The sequence below is a fragment of the Salmo salar genome, chromosome 18 (genome assembly GCF_965601325.2).
Source record: "Salmo salar chromosome 18, fSalSal1, whole genome shotgun sequence".
Lineage (NCBI taxonomy): Eukaryota > Metazoa > Chordata > Actinopteri > Salmoniformes > Salmonidae > Salmo > Salmo salar.
This window is the reverse complement of record NC_138308.1, coordinates 87913258-87930616: the sequence shown is the minus strand read 5'-3', so window position 1 is coordinate 87930616 and position 17359 is coordinate 87913258. Positions and strand designations below refer to the sequence as shown.

The following is a 17359-nucleotide window of genomic DNA, read 5'->3' as shown; positions in this document are numbered from 1 at the left end:
GAGAAAGAGAGAGAGAGACAGAGAGAGAGAGACAGAGAGAGAGACAGAGAGAGATAGACAGAGAGACAGAGAGAGATAGACAGAGAGAGAGACAGAGAGAGAGAGAGAGAGAGAGAGAGAGAGAGAGAGAGAGAGAAAGGGTGGGGGCTATACTGGTGATGATGGTGTGGGTTAGACAGGGTAGCCTAGCCTAGCCTACTACGAGGGGGAGAGGGTTTGTAGGAGGGGCTTAAACTTATACATCTCTTATATTTAAAGTTCGAGCCAGTGGCTGGGATAATTTGTATTTTATCCTGAAACTGAACAGTAGCCGCTGGAACCATCCACCTCTCGCACCTGGCAATACACCTGCCTGTTGTTACCATCAACACCCGCACGAGACCTCCGGGCTTCGCTAACGGTAAGAGGAAACAAATTCCACCGGCCGGCAGCGCTAGATATTTGGAGCACGTTGTCGGCTGTGAACATAGTCTAGCCTATCGATCACTTCCGATAACGGTATCCATCTATGATCGATCATTATGATTTAGTAATTTAAAAAATATATATTCTAACGAATATTTTTTCCTCTCTTCTAAATACTGTTTTCATAGAAGGCAACGTTGCCTATAGCCTACGTGTGGTCGGGTTTTCTGCATAACCTTCAGTCTCTGTACCAAGCCTTTTCTCATATTAGGAACCGAATATCCCACCATCCTATTCTTATCCGCCATTTTGTGTCCAATTTAAGGAATGTATCAGAGACTGAGTAACGCAATGATTCGATGGATAGTCTAATGAAACGGGTTCATACTCCACATTTGTAGCCTAATGTAGGTTTGATATTCTACTGTATAGCATTATGGCATTGTGTGTCTGTCTGTGTTCTAGGCCTATATGCAATGCATAGGGATGAGTGATGCCGGTAGCCCATATGATTGAATATTGATATGATCAAAGATTCATCCAATCACCGTTGAGGATGCAATCCTGTACCTGACAGCGCCTCAGACTAATTTAATAAATGCATAGTCTGAAACGAAAAAGAAAACACACATATGTTTATCAGATATCACCTTGCAGCATCACTTTTGTGATATTTGTTTCTTCTTATGTCCAATGATAGCTATGCAGTCAATGTGGAACGCTGAAAGCCCCGGGAAAAGCAGTCCCATACGGACAGATGGGGGCGGGCGGAATCGGGGGATAAATTGCCAAATTATGATGAATAATTCCTTTATCGACAACATTGATTCGGATGATTCCTTACATTTCGGGTGCGTACATGTGTTCTAAACGTACGTGCGCAATGCCATGGCAGCGGTAAGGGAGCCTCTGAGCGGTGCGCCCGCCTCCAGTGTGTCTGCATACAGCATGTGTTTGGGTAGAAGAGTCGTGACAACTACAATTGTGAGGTTCTCTATACGCTGGTGCGCGTGTGGTGCCATTTACGTAGGTCCCTAGGTAGGCCTATAAGCTTAGGCTATTTCTCAGAAATGAGCTATAACAGCAATTCCTGTAGTTCTAGGTATAAGTTTAACTTCAATTGTAAAGAAAATGTATAGGCGCACATTATATGCATGCATTATGGACAATGGTTATTTTGTAGCCTATGGCGGGTTTTATTTCTCCACATTCCATTGGGGTTGAGATACTCGGTCACGGGCAGCACGAGGAGTTGAGTGCTGGAGACGGAGTGAGACTTATTCTTCTATCCAACCTGCCCATACAGTGCGCCAAAGAGCGCGTGTGCGTGCGCTCGCGTGTCTGCTCCTTCCCTCGGCCTGCTTTGTGATCTGATTCCACTTGGCAGTTTGGAATTCGGGAATGAAAGAGGGGAGACGTGACTGTGTACCCATGATTAGACGCATCAAGGGACAGTTGGAAGATGAGAGCAGATTCGGAGCATCAACTGCCCAACATTTTATAGATAGACACATTTCTCTTTCATCCCACTCTCCCCCGGCCCTCTCGCTCTCACTCGACCTCTCTCCCTTTACTCTTATGCATTCTCTCACTCTTTCGCTCTCTCTCTATCTCCCCCCCCTCTCTCTCTATCTCCCCTCTCCCTCTCTATCTCCCCATCTCTCTCTATTTCCAACCCCTCTCTCTCTCTCTATCGCCCAGCCTCTCTCTCTATCTCCCCCTCTCTATCTCCCCCCTCTCTCTGCTCTCTCTCTCTATCTTCCCCCTCTCTCTCTATCCCCCCTCTCTCTATCTCCCACCCTCTTTCCCTCTATCTCCCCTCTCTCTCTTTCACTCTCGTTCTGTTTCTATCTCTCTTTTCCTCTCACTTTTATTGTATATATCTATCTCTCTATCTGTCTCTCTTGTCTGTCTTTCTCCTCCAACGCTGTCTCAGTCAGACAAATGTATTAACACCTTGTAGCATCATCCATCCTTCCATCCCTCTGCACCTTGCATATTTACAACTTTCTAGCAAGTCTCTTATATGCTAGCATCCTTCCATCTGTCTATAAAAATATAGAAAAGCAGCTTTTAACAGAGGCTCCGTAACAAGTAGCCTGATAGATTCAGAGTAAGTAAGCTGTTTTGGACATTAGCCTAAAGCATTTTCAAATAGCATGCCTGAGGGAGTGCGGCCCAAATGGCACCCTATTCCCTATGTAGTGCACTACTTTGACGATGGCCCATAGGGGTTCTGGTGAAAAGTAGTGCACTACATAGGGTGCTATTTGGGACTTAGCCTGGGAGATTATTCAGTCTATAGGTGCTGGTGAGGCAGAGGGGGAGAGGTGGGGGAGCAGAGGTGAGGCAGAGGTGGGGGAGAGGTGAGGCAGAGGGGGAGAGGTGGAGGAGCAGAGGGGGAGAGGTGGGGGAGCAGAGGTGAGGCAGAGGGGGAGAGGTGGGGGAGCAGAGGGGGAGAGGTGGGGGAGCAGAGGGGGAGAGGTGGGGGAGCAGAGGTGAGGAGAACCTTGCACCATTGTTTTTATTTTTATTATTTAAATATTTTAGTCATTTAGCAGACGCTCTTATCCAGAGCGACTTACAGTAGAGAAAGCATACATTTCATTTATTTATTTTTCTTCTCCGTACTGGTCCCCCGTGGGAATCGAACCCACAACCCTGGCGTTGCAAACACCATGCTCTACCAACTGAGTCCCACCTGAGCAGTTTTATGTTTTATCATGAAGGGCCCCTACTACTCATGGTTGATCGGGGCAACTGTAAAGTCATCTAGGGAGTAAAGCTTTAGTTTGCACACACACACACACACACACACACACACACACACACACACACACACACACACACACACACACACACACACACACACACAGACACACACACACACACACACACACACACACACACACACACACACACACACACACACACACTTCCATCTGCTCCCCCCTTCATCCGTTCTCTTTTTTATCCATTCACCCCCTCTGTCACACACAGCACAAACCCATAACTCTATAAACACTCAATCACCACCCACTTTCCACTCGATTTTCATTCGCCTGGTCACATTCATCCACCACTACCCCCTCCCTCCCGTCCTTTTCCACCCAAAAGCAATTCTGGTGAAGCTCATTGATTCAGACTCACTGGGGTGCCCTCTATATCCACACAGTACTGAGTACTGACCCTGCAGTACACACACGCACACACACACACACACACACACGCACACACACGCACACAGTTGGTCCTCATGCATAGCCTACATACTGATCCAAGAAAAGTTCTGTATTTTTCCACCCTAATAGTTAAGGTTAGGTGGAGGTGGAGGTTAAGCTGATCCTAGATCTGTGTGGATGGGCTAACTCTCTTCCCGGAGTGAGTGACAGATAGAGAAGGGTAAAAGCAGAGATGAGATCAGTGCAGTCATCAACATGATAACCATCAGCTGTTCAGTCTTGGCAGTCTCTTGCTGCGTTTGCTTGTTCTTGATGCCGACCTAAAGGGTTGGTCGTGTTGATTGGGCACAAAACAGAAGACAAAAGACGGAAACAAAAATAAACGGTCATTTTATTTTCCGTTGCGTGTCCTACTGAAATGATGAGCCATCTTTCTTGTTTAATGGACCTCTAGGGAGACAGACTCATGCCTTCATCATTCACACCTGGATAAGAATAGGATTGTTTGTTTCATATCTGTTTTATAAGAGTCTTTTTATTTTTATTTACATAATGATAAGAATAAAAGGTGTACGCACTTGTAATGTTTTGTTTCACTCTCTTCCCCCACTCCCCCATCCCATCCCAACTCATCAAATGGTTGTCTGTTTTGTTGATGGTTATGTTTGTGTGTTAGTGTTTGCTTGGTCTAGTGCAGCTCTAGTATGATATATGTCTATATTTCTGCAGCTCTAAAATTATGTATGTCTATATTTCTGCAGCTCTAGTATGATGTACATCTATATTTCTGCAGCTCTAGTATGATGCATGTCTATATTTCTGCAGCTCTAGAATTATGTATGTCTATATTTCTGCAGCTCTAGAATTATGTATGTCTATATTTCTGCAGCTCTAGTATGATGTACATCTATATTTCTGTTTTTTGAGGGTTCCTAACCTAAATCAAGGTTATTGTTTGTAATCGCCCTTAATAATCAGATAGAGACATGGATGGGGAAATGAGTCTTTTGAAATTATGCCAGATATCAGGATAGTAAGTTTGGGATTGTGACAAAAAGATAATGATAGGATAAGAGAGAGAGAAATGCGATATAGAGAGATAGATAGAGAGAGAGCACGAGAGAGAGCGACAGAGAGTGAGAGATAGAGAGAGCTAGAGAGAGGGCTAAAGAGAGAGATAGAGAGAGAGATAGGTAGAGACAGCGAGAGAGAGCTAGAAAGAGGGCTAAAGAGAGAGATAGAGATAGGTAGAGAGATAGATAGAGACAGAGAGAGAGAGAGTCAGAGAGATAGATAGAGAGAGAGAGAGAGAGAGAGAGAGAGAGCTACGGATGGGGTGATAGAGAAATACAGTAAAAAGAGGTAGAAAGAGAGTGAGATTTACTGCACTCGTGTTTGATGATGATGCCCTCAAAAAGCTCTAAAACTAGGCCACATATTGATGACAGTTAAATGCGATGTCCCATAACGTGTGTGATATTCTCTAGCGGAGAAATGATCTAACTCCGACTGATTAACCATTATACGAATGAGAGCTCCGGGTACAAGCTGCCATAAGAACAGATCTAGGATCAGCGCACCCTCCCCCAATACTAACCTTAACCATTAGAGGGGGGAAGCCAAAACTGACCTCAGATCAGCAGCTATAGGAGTGAAATACTGTACAGGTGAAATCCAGAGGACAAGTGTATAAATATGTCATGGGATTTTACCACAGAGAGTTATGTAAACACAGAAGCATGAACACATGGACTAGATCTGGAGGTCGGGAGGAAGGGAGGAAGGGAGAGAGAGAGCGACAAAGGGAGATGGGAGGGAGGGCAAAAGGGAAAGGGAGGTAGAGAGGGAGGGAGGGAGGGAGGGAGAAAGAAAGAGATGAAGGGAGGGAGGGAGGGAGGGAGGGAGGGAGGGAGGGGAGGGAGTGAGGGAGGTAGACAGGGAGGAGGGAGAAAGAGAGAGAGCGAGAGGGAGGTAGAGAGGGAGGAGGGAGAAAGAGGAGGGAGAAAGAAAGAGAGAGCGGGATGTAGAGAGGGAGGAGGGAGAAAAAGAGAGGGAGGGAGGTAGAGAGGGAGAGAGAGAGTGGGTGGGAAGGAAGGAGGGATGGAGGGAAGGAGGGAGAAAGAGAGAGATAGAGAGAGGGTGGGAGGGGGGGCAAAACTGACTTCAGATCAGCAGCTATAGGAATGAAATACTGTACAGTGGAAATCCAGAGGACAAGTGTATAAATATGTCATGGGATTTTACCACAGAGAGTTATGAAAACACACAAGCATGAACACATGGACTAGATGTGGAGGGAGGGAGAGAGAGAGAGGGAGGGAGAGAGAGAGGGAGAGGGGGAGAGAGAGGGGGAGAGAGAGAGAGAGAGAGAGAGAGAGGGGGGTGGGTGGGTGGGTGGGTGAGAAGGGAGGGAGGTAGAGAGGGAGGAAGGAGAAAGAGAGAGAGAAGGTGGGAAGAATGGATGGAGGGAGGGAAGGAGGGAGATAGAGAGAGAGGGCGGGAGAGAGGGGGAAGGAAGGAGGGAGGGAGGTAGAGAGAGAGAGAGGGAGGAGGGAGAAAGAGAAAGAGTGAGAGAGACGGGGGGACACTGCAGCAAAAGAGGAAGAGAGATTTATTTAAATGTCAGATTCTTCAATGTAGCCTAATTCAGGAATCAGGACTGATGTTTAGTATATGGATATTAGATCATGTTGATTGGTCCGTCCTGTTCAGATGAGAAGAGAGAGAATTGTCTAATGAATTTATTTCAGTTGACTGATTTCCGTATATGAACTGTAACTGCATTTATATTTCTGTTCAGTGTAATAGGTTAATTGATCTGTCATTTATTTGTCCCTTGTTGCCCACGGGATAAAATAGATGAAAACAAAGGATATCTCCCACTCCCACATGTATGCACACACACACACGCACACACACACACACACCCACACGCACACACACACACACACCCACACGCACACACGCACACACACACATGGCCAGAGCCATGATCGCATGAAACTCCCTCCCATCACCAATTACTCAAGCAAACAGCAAAATGACCTTAAAAAAAGATGAAAGAACATTTCATGGGGACTGTGAGGGGACACACACAGACACAGTACAATTAATATTATTATTAGCGTTTTATTTTTAATGTATGTGACTGTCCTTGTCTATCGCTGCTGCTTCGGCAAAATCGAATGGGGATCCGAATAAACCAAACACGCACGTGTCTTCACTAACATCTTCAAACTGTCCCTGACCAAGTCTCTAATACCAACATGTTTGAAGCAGCCCAAGAATGCCATGGTAACCTGCCTAATGACTCTCGCCCCGTAGCACTCACATCTGTAGCCATTAAATGATTTGAAAGGTTGGTCATGGCTCACATCAACACCATCATCCCAGACACCTTGGACCCACTACAATTCGCATATCGCTCCAATAGATCCACAGATGACGCAATCTCTTTTGCACTCCAAACTGCCCTTTCCCACCAGGACAAAAGGAACACCTACGTGAGAATGCTGTTCATTGACTAAAGTTCAGCTTTCAACACCATTAGTGATGAGTGACCTCCAAGCTCATCACTAAGTTCAGGACCCATGGGACTGAACACCTGCCGCTGCAACTGGGTCCTGGACTTCCAGATGTGACGCACCAAGGTGGTGAAGGTAGGCAACAACACATCCACTACGCTGACCCTCAACATGGGGGCCCCGCAGGGATACGGCTTAATCCCCTCCTGTACTCCCTGTTCACCCATGACTGGTATGGTTAGGGCTGTTACAGTGTCCGTATTACAGCCACTCCGGCGGTCACGAGTCATGAAGGCAGCCAAATTCCATGTGACCGTTTAGTCACGGTAACTAGGCTTCTCCAAACTCTGATGCCGCTGCTGGTCATTAGTAGCCTACCAAACTTGCTAACTGCCTGGTACTCAGCACTCTATTGTCCATCTAATAAATCTGACATCAATGCAAATGTGATGGGAAATCTAATCAAACACTTCATGAGAGCCCATGAGCTCATGTTGCGCAACATTTCTATAGGCTATGCAATTGCGTGAGAAAACAGAGTGATGGCCTCTATTAAAAAGAGGAGGATCCCATCAGCTTTCTATAGGCTAGGCCTACTATATTTATTTCTCAACTTTCCTAATATTAAGCACATTTCTTCTCTTTACAACAGGAGTATAGCCTACCTGGCTGGCATGAAAATGAAACACAGGAAACAGCGTCCTCCATTCGCTATTTAAGTGCAAAGATTACATTTTTCCACCCCCTGCCCCTGCTTCGAGACAGGGTTATGATAATGGTTCATTCTAAATCAAAACAAATTTAACACATATATTATTTAGTACATGTAAAGACAAGATTAAATCAAGAATAGTCTGATGGGTGACAATATTAGCCTATCGCTTGTGAATCATGCCCAGCTTGTGTGCAGTAAGGCAAGAAAGTGCGCATGCCTTTTTTTGGTGACTTTTTCAAATCATAGTTGCATAGGCCTATACAGTGCATTCGGAAAGTATTCAGACCACTTCCCTTTTTCCACATTTTGTTACATAACAGCCTTATTCTAAAATGGATTTAATGAGTTTGTTTCCTCATCAATCTACACACAATACACCATAATGACAAAGTGAAAATAAACCTGGCACCATCCCTACGGTGAAGCATGGTGATGGCAGCAGGGACTAGGAGACTAGTCAGGATGGAAGGAAAGCTGAATGTAGCAAAGTACAAAGAGATCCTTGATGAAAACCTGCCGCAGAGCGCTCAGGACCTCAGACTGGGTGGAAGGTTCACCTTCCAACAAGACAATGACCCTAAGCACACAACCAAGACAATGCAGGAGTGGCTTTGGGACAAGTCTCTGAATGTCCTTGAGTGACCCAGCCAGAGCCCAGACTTGAACCTGATTGAACATCTCTGGAGAGACCTGAAAATAGCTGTGCAGCAACGCTCCCCATCCAACCTGACAGAGATTGAGAGGATCTGCAGAGAAGAATGGGAGAAACAGGACAGGAGTGTGTGTGTGTGTGTGTGTGTGTGTGTGTGTGTGTGTGTGTGTGTGTGTGTGTGTGTGTGTGTGTGTGTGTGTGTGTGTGTGTCTGTGTGTGTGTGTGTGTGTGTGTGTGTGTGTGTGTGTGTGTGTGTGTGTGTGTGTGTGTGTGTGTGTGTGTGTGTGTGTGTGTACAGTGGATTCGGAAAGTTTTCAGACCCCTTCCCTGTTTCCACATTTTGTTACGTTACAGCCTTATTCTAAAATGGATTAAAAAAAAACATCCTCATCAATCTACACACAATACCCCATAATGAATAAGCAAAAACAGGTTTTTAAAAATGTTTGCAAATGTATTAAAAATTAAAAACCTGAAAATAGTTGTGCTGCGACGCTCCCCATCTAAACTGACATACACTACCGGGTCAAAAGTTTTAGAACACCTACTCATTCAAGGGTTTTTCTTTATTTTTACTATTTTCTACATTGTAGAATAATAGTGAAAAGATCAAAACTATGAAATAACACATATGGAATCATGTAGTAACCAAAAAGTGTTAAACAAATTCAAATAGCCACCCTTTGTTTGGATGACAGCTGTGGCTGTCATCCAAACAAAGGGTTAGTTAGGTAACATAGATAATTAAGATGTCATATCTACATAGATAATTAAGATGTCTTATCTGCATCCAAACAAAGGGTTAGTTAGGTAACATAGATCATTAAGATGTCATATCTACATAGATAATTAAGATGTCTTATCTGCATCCAAACAAAGGGTTAGTTAGGTAACATAGATCATTAAGATGTCATATCTACATAGATAATTAAGATGTCTTATCTGCATCCAAACAAAGGGTTAGTTAGGTAACATAGATCATTAAGATGTCATATCTGCATAATATGCTTATGTGATAGACTTGTTATTAAAATGTATCCTTTCGGACTCTGGTGTTGGCAGTTACACTTCCTCCCTCAGCTGGGGCTCAGTCACCTGGGGCCCAGAGAGGTCAGGCTCATCTTTCACATGTCCCTGGTGCTATGCAGAATATCAGAAAGAGAAGAGGACAGGAAGGAAGATTGTCTTCATATGTGAATGTGTCTTTACCTATTCTAAACCATGTGAATGGATGGTGTGATTAATGGGGAACCAATTACTTGTCTCATTTTACATTACATTTTAGTCATTTAGCAGACGCTCTTATCCAGAGCAACATTTCATACATTATTTTTTTTTTCCCGTACTGGTCCCCCGTGGGAATCAAACCCACGACCCTGGTGTTGCAAACACCATGCTCTACCAACGGAGCCACACGGGTCTCCACAATGTCTGTGCGCCAGTCACTCCCTCCTTTGGCCTTGGAGGAGATAAGGTCTGAGAAAAGATGTGTGTAGTTGTGTCTGGAACTATTGTATGTCATCTCTGACGTTGCACCTATCCTGGGGTAGTGTATGACCTAGAGGCTCACTCCCCTCAGTGAGCTTGTCCAGGCGTGTGGTCAAGAAGGGGTTTTACTTGAGATGGGAGTATCTGAAGTTGACAATTGATTTATGCCATAGAATGAATTGGTGTTTCTGTGCTATGAAGTACCAGGAACGAGATCGGAGCCTCATCTTAGGAGCCAGACTTAACAATAAGTATAGTCTTCATAGCAAATGCTATCTGGCTACGAGAGACTCCTTTCTCATATATCAAGTTTTACCTTGTGACCCATTCCATACATCTGTTGTTTGTCATGAAGACTAAAAGGGTGTGTCTTTTCTATAAAATATATTTGTATTCTTCGTATGTCAGAGCTCCTCGCCACAACACTTGGAAGTGTTGAGCCTACCAGCCTCATCATTATAGAAGCAATTGCTTTATGCTTTCCTTATTAACTTGTTAGGGCTAGGGGGCAGTATTGACACGGCCGGATAAAAAACGTACCCGATTTAATCTGGTTACTACTCCTGCCCAGTAACTAGAATATGCATATAATTATTGGCTTTGGATAGAAAACAGCCTAAAGTTTCTTAAACTGTTTGAATGGTGTCTGTGAGTATAACAGAACTCATATGGCAGGCAAAAACCTGAGAAGATTCTGAACAGGAAGTGGCCTGTCTGACAAGTTGTTGTTCATCTTGGCTCTTTTTATTGAAGACTGAGGATCTTTGCTGTAACGTGACACTTCCTACGGCTCCCATAGGCTCTCAGAGCCCGGGAAAAAGCTGAATGATATCGAGGCAGCCCCAGGCTGAAACACATTATCGCGTTTGGATAGTGGCTGGTCAGAGTACTCTGAGACTCAGGCGCGTGCACGAGGGCACGAGATGTTTTTATTTTCTCTCTCTTTGTACGTATACACGCTTTCCCGGTCGGAATATTATCGTTTTTTTACGAGAAAAATGGCATAAAAATTGATTTTAAACAGCGGTTGACATGCTTCGAAGTACGTTAATGGAATATTTAGACATTTTTTGTCACGAAATGCGCCATGCTCGTCACCCTTATTTACCCTTTCGGATAGTGTCTTGAACGCACGAACAAAACGCCGCTGTTTGGATATAACAATGGATTATTTGGGACCAAACCAACATTTGTTGTTGAAGTAGAAGTCCTGGGAGTGCATTCTGACGAAGAACAGCAAAGGTAATAACATTTTTCTTATAGTAAATCTGACTTTGGTGAGTGCTAAACTTGCTGGGTGTCTAAATAGCTAGCCCTGTGATGCCGGGCTATCTACTGAGAATATTGCAAAATGTGCTTTCACCGAAAAGCTATTTTAAAATCGGACATATCGAGTGCATAGAGGAGTTCTGTATCTATAATTCTTAAAATAATTGTTATGTTTTTGTGAACGTTTATCGTGAGTAATTTTGTAAATTCACCGGCAGTGTTCGGTCGGAATGCTAGTCACATGCTAGTCACATGCTAATGTAAAAAGCTGGTTTTTGATATAAATATGAACTTGATTGAACAAAACATGCATGTATTGTATAACATAATGTCCTAGGGTTGTCATCTGATGAAGATCATCAAAGGTTAGTGCTGCATTTAGCTGTGGTTTGGGTTTATGTGACATTATATGCTAGCTTGAAAAATGGGTGTCTGATTATTTCTGGCTGGGTACTCTGCTGACATAATCTAATGTTTTGCTTTCGTTGTAAAGCCTTTTTGAAATCGGACAGTGTGGTTAGATTAACGAGAGTCTTGTCTTTAAAATGGTGTAAAATAGTCTTCCGGTGAATTTACTAAAAATTTACAAAATTACTCACGATAAACGTTCACAAAAAGCATAACAATTATTTTAAGAATTATAGATACAGAACTCCTCTATGCACTCGATATGTCCGATTTTAAAATAGCTTTTCGGTGAAAGCACATTTTGCAATATTCTCAGTAGATAGCCCGGCATCACAGGGCTAGCTATTTAGACACCCAGCAAGTTTAGAACTCACCAAAGTCAGATTTACTATAAGAAAAATGTTATTACCTTTGGTGTTCTTCGTCAGAATGCACTCCCAGGACTTCTACTTCAATAACAAATGTTGGTTTGGTCCCAAATAATCTATTGTTATATCCAAACAGCGGCGTTTTGTTCGTGCATTCAAGACACTATCCGAAAGGGTAAAGAAGGGTGACGAGCACGGTGCATTTCGTGACAAAAAATGTCTAAATATTCCATTACCGTACTTCGAAGCATGTCAACCGCTGTTTAAAATCCATTTTTATGCCATTTTTCTCGTAAAAAAGCGATAATATTCCGACCAGGAATCTGCGTTTAGGTAAAAAGAGGAAAGAAAATAAAGCACAGGGTCGACTCGTGCACACGCCTAAGCCCATTGTCCTCTGATCGGCCACTTGCCAAAAGCGTAAATGTGTTTCAGCCTGGGGCTGCCTCGATATCATTCAGCTTTTTCCCGGGTTCTGAGAGCCTATGGGAGCCGTAGGAAGTGTCACGTTACAGCAACGATCCTCAGTCTTCAATAAAAAGAGCCAAGATGAACAACAACTTGTCAGACAGGCCACTTCCTGTTCAGAATCTTCTCAGGTATTTGCCTGCCATATGAGTTCTGTTATACTCACAGACACCATTCAAACAGTTTTAGAAACTTTAGGCTGTTTTCTATCCAAAGCCAATAATTATATGCATATTCTAGTTACTGGGCAGGAGTAGTAACCAGATTAAATCGGGTACGTTTTTTATCCGGCCGTGTCAATACTGCCCCCTACCCCCAACAGGTTAATGCATTTGAGCCATTCAGTTGTGTTGTGACCAGTCCATATAATGGCAAGAACATGTCAAATAAGCAAAGAGAAACGACAGTCCATCATTATTTTAAGACATGAAGGTCAGTCAATCCCGAACATTTCAAGAACTTTTAAAGTTTCTTTAAGTGCAGTCGCATAAACCATCAAGCGATATAATGAAACTGACTCTCATGAGAACCGCCACAGGAATGGAAGACCCAGAGTTACCTCTGCTGCAGAGGATAAGTTCCTTAGAGTTACCAGCCTCAGAAATTGCAGCCCAAATAAATTCTTCACGGAGTAACAGACACATCTCAACATCAACTTTTCAGAGGAGGCTGTGTGAATCATGCCAAATTTCTGCAAAGAAACCACTACTAAAGGACAACAATAAGAAGAAGAGACTTGTTTGGGCCAAGAAACACAAGCAATGGACATTAGACCGGTGGAAATTTGTCCTTTGGTCTGGAGTCCAAATTTAAGATTTTTGGTTCCAATCGCCATGTCTTTGTCTTTGCCTCCACAATCCCCCGACCTCAACAAATTGAGATGGTTTGGGATGAGTCGGACCGCAGAGTTAAGGTAAAGCAGCTAACAAGTGCTCAGCATATGTGGGAACTCCTTCAAGACTGTTGGAAAAGCATTCCAGGTGAAGCTGGTTGAGAGAATGCCAAGAGTGTGCAAAGCTGTCATCAAGGCAAAGGGTGGCTATTTGAAGAATCTCAAATATAAAATATATTTTCATTTGTTCAACACTTTTTTGGTTACTACATGATTCCATATGTGTTATTTCATAGTTTTGATGTCTTCACTATTATTCTACAATGTAGTAAAAATGAAGAAAAACCCTTGAATGAGTTGGTGTTCTAAAACTTTTGACTGGTAGTGAAGCTTGAGAGGATCTGCAGAGAAGGTTGGGAGAAACTCCCCAAATACAGGTTTGCCAAGCTTGTAGCGTCATACAGAAGAAGACTCGATGCTGTAATCGCTGCCAAAGGTGCTTCAACTGTCACGTCCTGACCAGTTAAGGGTTATTTGTTGTTGGAGTTTGGTCAGGATGTGGCAGAGGGTATTTGTTTTATATGGTTTGGGGTGGTGGTGTAGGTAGTAGGTTGTTTTATTGATGTATTCCGGGGGTTTTGGGCACTGCTCTGTGTTTATGTATTTCTAGGTTTAGTTAGTTAGTTGTGGGTATAGGTTCTAGGTTTGTTTTCTATGTAGAGTTAATTGGGATTGGACTCCCAATTGAAGGCAGGTGTGTTGAGTTGGCTTTGATTGGGAGTCCTATATTAGTAGGGTGTGTTTGTCTGTGTGTTTGTGGGTAATTGTTTGTGAGCACTGCTTGTTTAGCCTGTCACACTGTTTGGTCGTGAGTATCGTTTATTGTTTGGTTTTTCCTGTGGATGCTTTGTGTTTTTTTCATTAAAAGAATAAGTATCCACATAACCGCTGCAGTTTGGTCAATTCAACACGGCACTTTTTGTGACATCAACAAAGTACTGAGTAAAGGGTCTGAATACTTATGTAAATGTGATATTTCAGTTTTTAATTTTTATATATTTGGAAAAAAATCTAAAAACCAGTTTTTTCTTTGTCATTGTATGTAGATTGATGAGGAAAAAAATACAATTTAATACATTTTAATGTAAGGCTGTAACGTAACAAAATGTCGAAAAAGTCAAGCGGTCTGAATACTTTCCGAAAGCACTGTATATATATTTTTTATGTTTATCTTACATAATATAATGTAAAAGTATGCATTAAGGTGTCTGTAATAGAATAAACAAATGTAGACATTAATAAAAACCTTTCTATAGCTTCCAACACATATTTTTTTACAATTGAGGAGTACCAAGATGGCTGCGCAGTGGCTTCAATTCAGTCATCCTGGGTTTATATACATCGTTGACGGCACCATGTCTGCATGCCAGTTGATGGAAAAGTACCAGAGAGAGAGAGAGTTGGGGTCTGGTGGGGCGAGACAGTGTTTTCTCTGTCTCATGCAGGCGTCCGGCCTCTCTCTCTCTCCCCCTCCCTCCCTCCCTCCCTCCCTGCCGCCCCTTCTCCAGCTCAGACTCACATCTCCCATCGACAGATTATCAGAAATGTCCAGCCCTGCTTCACCGCGTCAGCTAGAAGCCTCATTCCCCCTGGGGCCAAATAACACTAACTGTCCATGCATGCGTGGGGCTGAGAACACACACACAGACGGGGACAGAGATACACATACACACAGACGGAGACACACCGACACACACATACAAACAGTCTTTAACTACCCAGGCTTCCCTGCACCTTTGGAATCACATTCCAACGACCTGAGCCCTCCGCTCCTCTCGCCCATATCGCCCGTCTCGCCACATTCTTTTCCCAAGCCTGGAGAAGTGTGTTTGTTTTCCGAGCGAGACTGTGTTTTCCGAGGAATCCAAAGAGGTTACCAAAGGGATTAGGGGGGTAGGGGGTTGGTAGAGAGGAGTGGGAGGGGGACAGATGCCAGTCTCCTCATTCCGTGCCACATGCAAACTGGTGCCAAACTGGACGGGCAAAGTGGCCTGGCATCCTGACAATGACCAGACCAGAAACTACACTAGTGCCGTCTGTGTGATTAGGGGTCGTGTTGTCTGTGTGGTTAGGGGTTGTGTTGTCTGTGTGGTTAGGGGTTGTGTTGTCTGTGTGATTAGGGGTCGTGTTGTCTGTGTGGTTAGGGGTTGTGTTGTCTGTGTGGTTAGGGGTTGTGTTGTCTGTGTGGTTAGGGGTTGTGTTGTCTGTGTGGTTAGGGGTCCTGTTGTCTGTGTGGTTAGGGGTCGTGTTGTCTGTGTGGTTAGGGGTCCTGTTGTCTGTGTGGTTAGGGGTCGTGTTGTCTGTGTGGTTAGGGGTCCTGTTGTCTGTGTGGTTAGAGGTCCTGTTGTCTGTGTGGTTAGGGGTCCTGTTGTCTGTGTGGTTAGGGGTCCTGTTGTCTGTGTGGTTAGGGGTCCTGTTGTCTGTGTGGTTAGGGGTTGTGTTGTCTGTGTGGTTAGGGGTTGTGTTGTCTGTGTGGTTAGGGGTTGTGTTGTCTGTGTGGTTAGGGGTTGTGTTGTCTGTGTGGTTAGGGGTCGTGTTGTCTGTGTGGTTAGGGGTCCTGTTGTCTGTGTGGTTAGGGGTTGTGTTGTCTGTGTGGTTAGGGGTTGTGTTGTCTGTGTGGTTAGGGGTTGTGTTGTCTGTGTGGTTAGGGGTCCTGTTGTCTGTGTGGTTAGGGGTTGTGTTGTCTGTGTGGTTAGGGGTTGTGTTGTCTGTGTGGTTAGGGGTTGTGTTGTATGTGTGGTTAGGGGTCCTGTTGTCTGTGTGGTTAGGGGTTGTGTTGTCTGTGTGGTTAGGGGTTGTGTTGTCTGTGTGGTTAGGGGTCGTGTTGTCTGTGTGGTTAGGGGTCCTGTTGTCTGTGTGGTTAGGGGTTGTGTTGTCTGTGTGGTTAGGGGTTGTGTTGTCTGTGTGGTTAGGGGTCCTGTTGTCTGTGTGGTTAGGGATCGTGTTGTCTGTGTGGTTAGGGGTTGTGTTGTCTGTGTGGTTAGGGGTTGTGTTGTCTGTGTGGTTAGGGGTTGTGTTGTCTGTGTGGTTAGGGGTTGTGTTGTCTGTGTGGTTAGGGGTCGTGTTGTCTGTGTGGTTAGGGGTCCTGTTGTCTGTGTGGTTAGGGGTTGTGTTGTCTGTGTGGTTAGGGGTTGTGTTGTCTGTGTGGTTAGGGGTTGTGTTGTCTGTGTGGTTAGGGGTCCTGTTGTCTGTGTGGTTAGGGGTTGTGTTGTCTGTGTGGTTAGGGGTTGTGTTGTCTGTGTGGTTAGGGGTTGTGTTGTATGTGTGGTTAGGGGTCCTGTTGTCTGTGTGGTTAGGGGTTGTGTTGTCTGTGTGGTTAGGTGTTGTGTTGTCTGTGTGGTTAGGGGTCGTGTTGTCTGTGTGGTTAGGGGTCCTGTTGTCTGTGTGGTTAGGGGTTGTGTTGTCTGTGTGGTTAGGGGTTGTGTTGTCTGTGTGGTTAGGGGTCCTGTTGTCTGTGTGGTTAGGGGTTGTGTTGTCTGTGTGGTTAGGGGTTGTGTTGTCTGTGTGGTTAGGGGTTGTGTTGTCTGTGTGGTTAGGGGTTGTGTTGTCTGTGTGGTTAGGGGTCCTGTTGTCTGTGTGGTTAGGGGTCCTGTTGTCTGTGTGGTTAGGGGTTGTGTTGTCTGTGCGGTTAGGGGTTGTGTTGTCTGTGTGGTTAGGGGTCCTGTTGTCTGTGTGGTTAGGGGTCCTGTTGTCTGTGTGGTTAGGGGTCGTGTTGTCTGTGTGGTTAGGGGTCGTGTTGTCTGACCAAGACCCACTGTGGTCAAAACACTAGGATGTGACAGTTAAAAGGTATACATTCCTAGAAAAAAAGGTGCTATCTAGAACCCATAGGAGAACCCTTTGAACAACCCTTTTTGGTTCCAGGTAGAACCTTTTTGGTTTCCATGTAGGACCCTTTCCACATAGGGTTCCACATGGAACCTATGTGGAACCAAAAATGATTCTCCCTGGGAAAAAAAATGGTTATCCTACGGGGACATCCGAAGAA

General features: G+C 44.4%; 1 protein-coding gene across 1 annotated transcript in view; it reads left to right on the top strand.

Moving 5' to 3' along the window:
* Nucleotides 1–204: 204 nt before the first annotated feature.
* Nucleotides 205–17359, top strand: part of LOC106577893 (histidine N-acetyltransferase) — a 33213-nt gene continuing 16058 nt past the window's right edge. Inside the window, exon 1 of the mRNA XM_014156325.3 lies at nucleotides 205–400. The gene's annotated coding sequence lies outside the window, so the exon portion shown is untranslated. The remainder of the gene's footprint in view (nucleotides 401–17359) is intronic.